The following is a 6,810-nucleotide window of genomic DNA, read 5'->3' as shown; positions in this document are numbered from 1 at the left end:
TAATTAGCCTGGACATTTTTCTGCACAGCTAATTAGCCTGACTGAAGCGCCATGGTTACACCCTGTTTGAAGCCARTGATACCTCCATATTGCACAGATCTGGAACTGCTTACTCAGGGCTTTATCTTATCAACAATTCATCACCCAAATCTRTTCTTACTTTCCATTAGTGATCATTCTACTCAGGGCATCTGCTCCTCTCACGCAACACAGAAAGAATAAAGGGGGATATAATAGGTCGCTGTGGTAAGCCATACAACTAAATACTAAAATAAGATTTTTTTTTTCCAGCATTTACCATGCATGTGCTCAGCTGTAGGCCAAATTTCATTCAAGGTCTCAATATTGAGATGCTGTCCTGAAACACGGGTAACCAGTGGCCTCTTTAATGGAATAAATCTGTATTTTTAAAAAATACATTGTAGCCTTAGATGTTCCTTTTCTCTATGGCTAATCCTTTTGTGAATCTAATCAATCTCTTGCATATAATGATTTGAAATGGTCTTGAGTGCTGTGAGTTAAAGATATGTCTAGTGAAAGGAATTTTATTTGTGCATTTTGAATAGCCTTTCACATTTATGCCTGCTTCATGCATTACAAGAAAGGTTCTCATTTGGCTATTTTCTCTCTTCTCTTCTTGCAAAGATTCATTCACTACTCTAGAGTTCCTATCCTTTATGATTTTAAAATTATACTTGTGATATTTACTTCCTTATTTTTAACTTTCATGGGTTATAGGACCATAGGAAGAATTGCAGGTTTGCCCATCTTGGTTGTAGAAAAATTTTTGTAAATGGGACTTTAGTGTACTCTAAATAAAACCAATGCTTCTCTCTCCTGTAATCACCTCAGCAAATTTTATRGTTTTTAATTCAGCCTTATGGCATTACTTCCCAGGAATAGAGGGAGAATGGTGCCTCTGCCTATACTCAACAAACCAGATCTCTTCATGCTTGCGGTATGAAGGAATTTCTGTGTGTTTCTCCCCTCTTTGTTATCACTCTCTGAACACATTCTGCTTCTGCTATAACCATTGCTCAGCCAATGTTCTAGGAAATGGCTAATGTGAAAACAGCATCGCATTGCCAATTTATCTTTGGGTTGCATCGTAATATATACATATATCATCCATGTCTTCCCATTACTTTATATTTCACCGAAATACTGGCTGAAGGTTTTATGAGAATGCATATAGTCTCTATTATAACAAAGAATGGAAAGAATTTGATATATTCCACCATGGAAGAGAATTAATGAACAAGGTCAGAGACTAGAAAATGCATGATCCTGCTGGAAGAAATGGTGCCAGCAGTGTTCTCCCATCTAACCAATGACAAATCTTGGCTTGTCAGTGAACTGAGACAAAAAGAGAGAGGAGGATAGACAAAACAACACACCCAAAATTAAATCCTAGAACAAATCCCATATAAAGCAATAAGAATCTGTGAGTATGAAATACRATGGTGTGAAGTACCACACAATCTAAACTTTTACTGAACATTCTTCCAAAGCAAGGGGAAACTGAGGATACCTTTAACTTTKGGGGTGTACATAAGAAAAGTAATAGTTCTTTGGGGACAGTTCTGTCTTTAGGCTTTACTTTGCTTTAGGCTCACTTCCCCAGACTAACTTCAGTGTGTGTCCTGCCCTTACATAAAGGATGAGGGAATGCTTCAACTTCAGCTCTGACTACCTTCATAAGAACTTGGCAAGAGAATTTTCACTGCAGCAATTAGAGGAGATAAACTGCTCTAAAGCAGAATTTTAGAACAAAAATTTGTTTGCCAAAACACAAAGGTTGTTCTGCAGGACAATATATTAAATTGGATCAATATCTAGTGAACTGCTCAAAAACATGCAATTCAACATTTTCCAAATATGACTTTTTCACAGTCTAGATTGATAGGAGCTTATTATAAAGAGGGGTGCTTTTTAAAAAAAGGACAATAATCCATAAATAAATATATATATTAAAAAATCCCCCAATTTATCTTACCAACCAACTCACACCATGGTTTTGTGGATAGATTCACACACAATAAAAAGTATAAGCTGAATMTCACCCCATGTTTCTGAACAAAATAAATCCAGGATTATTTTCCAATTCTTTCGTACAGAGATTTCACTTACACACAAAATTTATTGTCTATTTTTTTCTGAAGCTGCCAATTTTTACAACATTTCTATGAAGCATCATTATTTGCCAAGTTTCTTAGCACTGTGCTGCAAGATGCAACACAGCAGCACCTTGCATGTATTAGTAAGATCTTAGCTGGAAAACTGCTAGATAGTCAAATATATGGCTTAAATCTGCATTTTATAGTAGGTGAAGCTTAAAATTTGTCATCAACATTACCAAGAGTCACAGAGTTAGTAATTTTTGATTGCTCAGAAGAAAAATAAGAAAAATACCAAGAAAATTTGTGAACTTAATTTGAACTTGATTTGCCAGGATCAGGTATGCAACTATATGCTATTGAACTAAGGAGAGTAGGAAAACTAGAGAGATAGATGAAAAGACTACTGCTAAAAAACAAAGACAGCATAAGTTCATAGAATAGTATTTCTTGCTGAATAATTTAGTTCTCACTATCTTTTGATGTTGTGCTTTTGATATAATATAACCCCCAACATTTTATAATTTGATTAATACCTTCAAAGCCATTGTGCTTTTAAGAATATAAAGTGGATATAATTCTCTTATTTTTTTTCTATGAGATAAAGCTAAAAGTTATATAAGCTCCACAAATTATCATATAATTTAAAGAAGTAAAAAAAAAAAAAAAAATCAGTGATAATTTATTGCAAAGGCACATCTTCTGTTGAGAAATTCTCCTGTCTGTGGACTGGTAGAAGTTAGGATGCATATCCCGGCCTGGAAGAGTTTTCTATTTTAGATGCATATCATTACCTGGAAGAGTTTTCTTTAAGCCCTCCTTCAACAAGTGTCAAGACACCGGACCTTTGAGTTTTGTGATGCAAACTATTTTAATTTTCAAGCTACAGGCTGAGACCAAGCAAAACAACTTTGCCATCAACTTAACTTCAGCACAATGGTAGAGTATTTATTTTACTGGGACTGTTTAGATATTTGAACACATATTTAAGTTCATTATTTTACCATTACACTGATTGTGGCAGCTGTCACAACAAAGTCTCACATTTTTAAAAACTAACACTTTTAGTAAGTCATGTTGTTGAAGGGGTCAAACATAAGAAAAAGTTTCAATTCATGGTTGTAATTAATGAAATCGCAGTTCACATGCTTTACTTAATAATTAGATAATATTTGTGTAATTATTTAACAGATTTCAGATTGCAGCTGGCATCTTTAAATGTTATATAACTTATTTTAGTGTAAAATATAGCAAATTATATAGCAAAATGCTTTACAATCTATGSCAATCTGCTAAATGTTTATATAATTATCTGTAAAATCAAGTGCTGTAAGAATTGCAACATTTTCCCATAAAATATCAATCTGCAAATGGCATGTGACAAATTAACATAGTGATGTCTTCTATAACTGGTAAAAATCTATACATGTTTACATAGCATTTTCATTGGAACAGTTGGGTTCATAGATTTTTAAAATTAGCTTACTATATGTATGTCTATTGAGTTATTGGCTGATACAGTATTATCAGGTATTGTTTGTTTCTTTCACATATTTATTAAAAGCTTTCTATACAACCTGAGGTACAGACCTTGAGTTTTTTAACTCTTCAGGAAGATGAATGGTGGGATTTGAAGATATTTGGCACCGGTTTGACTTTTTTCTCATTGAAATTGGCTGTAAAACTCCCATCAATCTTGGAAGCTGCAAATTTACATGTGTTCAAAGTGCATTCAGACAAATACCAGGAAGATAAATCTACTTCTGGGCTATCAAACACTCCGCCTTTGTCTGTAGTAATAAACTAATCATAGGGATGGAGCTCGTGTCTGAGTGCCAGCATGAGACAGTCCTCAGTGCTGAATTGTTAACCAGGTCTCTGGAATGCTTTAGGAGGGAATAACCCAGCGCTGCCCCTGCTCACRCCTGCTGCAGGATGCCGAGGTTCTGGTGGTATCCTGGGGCTGGGCTGTTGTTTTGTATGGCATTTCTAACAAGTCCAGTGKTGGTGTAGCTTGGCAGAGCTGCTCATTGTGAATAAACCACACAAGATGTGCCTTTGTTCAGTGCACAGCAGACACAAAGCCTGTACCTGGTGAAATCGGACACTTCACCATCTCTTTTGAAGGGATCCATTTTCCTCAGGGCCGTGCCAGTGGGAAGACCCACAGATGTACAAAAATTAAACAGATAGGTAATGCAGCTGATCCTCGAGGTTCTTTTACTGCAAATGGGTTTCACCAAAGCCTTTGTTAAGCTTTCATTCAACTCTGGACTGAGGGTGACAGGTGTGAGATACTCTCCAACTTGAGGGTAGATTTATCTAAGGATAAAGCTGAGGTAAGAGCAAGACAAGTTCATAKGTATAATCAGACCTACATTTCCCATTTCCTATGCCAAAATAAATAAGACTTCACTTTTTACTGATAACTTAGACCTCCCATATGGAAAAGTCATATTCAAACCAGAGCATCAGCTATACTAAGGAAGACAATATTTGGTATCTATTCCCTCACCAGAAATGTGGCTTTTTACTCATGCACAGTCTGTGGGCATTCTTTAGCTTCTGAAATTAAAGAAAACAACATTATTGAAGTTGCATGAAAGAAAATAATTCATTATTCATTGTCAAAAGACATAATGAAAGCAGTATTTTTTCATTATTTCTTTTCTTTCCAGTAAGTAAAACAGATTATTGTATCATTTGGCACATATTCATTGTTTGTAAATACTTAAATTGGCTTATATTAATCTGCATTGTTCAATTTGCACTGTGCATGCTCTGTGGAGCAGAAACTGTTCTTGATGCTGCCAACAGATTTTTGGTTCCTATTATTGCTCGGTACATGAGGTCAGTACTGGAAAGACAGGCAGACGAATAAACTTGTAAACATAACACTGAGCTATCTTCATCATCATTTGAAGGTTTATATTTTTGTTACACTTAGAAGAACATTTAAAGCACCATTTTGTTTATTTGAAACATTTTTACCAAATGTATTGCATGCAATACATTGTTCTTTCAGGATGTCATGGTAAAATGGGCCTTCTACCAAGACCATGTCATGTTCTGTGCATTTTTCTTTTAGCCTCTGAGCCAAAGGACAGTCCTCCCACTATCAGAATGGGGTGATGTGCATCCTCAGTTTTGTGGGAYTTTTCTCATAATCTCTAAATTATCTGTAATGACAGGGCAGGAACTCCCTTATTCTGCTATATTTGCAAAGAAAAACTTTTAAAATTTATCTCAACATTGACTGAATAGATATGCTGTGGTTTGAAGTGTTACTTAATGGCTTGTATTATAGGATCCTCCTAGCTAGGGATGCGGGATCTTCCACATCGCTGTCTTGACCCTGTGACGCCATGTCTCACACTTGAGCCAGCAAAGCTCCTAAGGATTCGCCTAACTTTCCATATGTCATCAGCCCTGTTGCATTATAGAAAGAAAATCTTGCTGCAGTCACACATAAATATTTGTAAGAAATGGATTTAAATTCTAGAATTGTGACTTGAGCGACACTTTAACCAATTTTTATGGGGGAGATCACTTCAGTGCGTACATACAGTTTTGCTTTCCACAAGTTTCAGTAGAAACAGCTGGCTCTAGAGAATACAGCTAAAAGGCTGCTATAATCAGAGAGATTTTGGTTGTGGTTTGAGTTTTTTTCTTACGCTTTTACAATGCATTTTTGGTGAATATTCTTCCACAATATTCACCTATTCTGGCTCCAGCCCTTCTACAGTAGTAACATAAATACAAAAATCACATTTTGGATTTTGATCAAAGATGTACAAAGGCAGCTTTTAGCTCCAGTGGAAGGAGTTCATTTCATCACTGTGCTATTTCAAGGGCTGCATGATTGACAATGAAAAGAGAGAGCCCTATAATCAGATTTTTATATTAGCTTCTTCGTCATGGAATAAATATATTGGTTAGAAAATCACAAATATGCATTTGTTTCAGTAGACTTGAAATCATTTGAGTTATCAAAGTAATAGTTCTTTGTGGATTTCTTTAAGCCTGTTGAAGGTATCCAAGCGGAATATCCTGTAATTGCTTATTCTGCTTAATGAAATTTGGAGTCCTTTCACATCTCATGTAAATAATAGTAAAAGTAAATAACTTAATTAATTTGCTATTGATGTTTTGTTCATTTTGTCTGAAGAGATAAGCTAGCCATGAGCAGAGGAAGGGGAGCATATGGGTATGGAGAAACCTGGGGACATGTAAATAAAGTGGTGACTATGTTATTAATAAAATTCAGGGCTGTTCAATTACAATTGGCTGTTTGCCAATTACAATAAACAGTAGAATTGGCTGAAAACCAGTGCTAATTAGGGAAAGATGATGAGAATTATAAGGTACTCTGAAATCCAGTGTCAAATTCACTGGTTTACCCTTTTTTTTGTGAAAAAATATAAGACAAGTTTTGCTTCTTGCTGTCCATCTATCTGTGCACTGAAATAAATACCAGAAAAAATATTTAAGTTTCTATTTTGTCTGATTTAAAGATTTAATTTGGTAATCTACAAACTATATGATATACCTACAGGTATTCCTATTATATGGGGTAATTCTTTCACTCCTTGCTCCAATAACTAAATGAAATTGCTTTACTTCATGAAATTAACTTTATTGTATTTTCATTCAGTTTGTTAATTGTTCAATAAATAACATCAATAATCCTAGA

Source organism: Malurus melanocephalus, unplaced genomic scaffold, assembly GCF_030028575.1.
Source record: "Malurus melanocephalus ecotype Western Australia unplaced genomic scaffold, MMel_1.1 scaffold_10, whole genome shotgun sequence".
NCBI lineage: Eukaryota > Metazoa > Chordata > Aves > Passeriformes > Maluridae > Malurus > Malurus melanocephalus.
The sequence above is the reverse complement of the archived record's forward strand: the minus strand, read 5'-3'. Positions refer to the sequence as shown.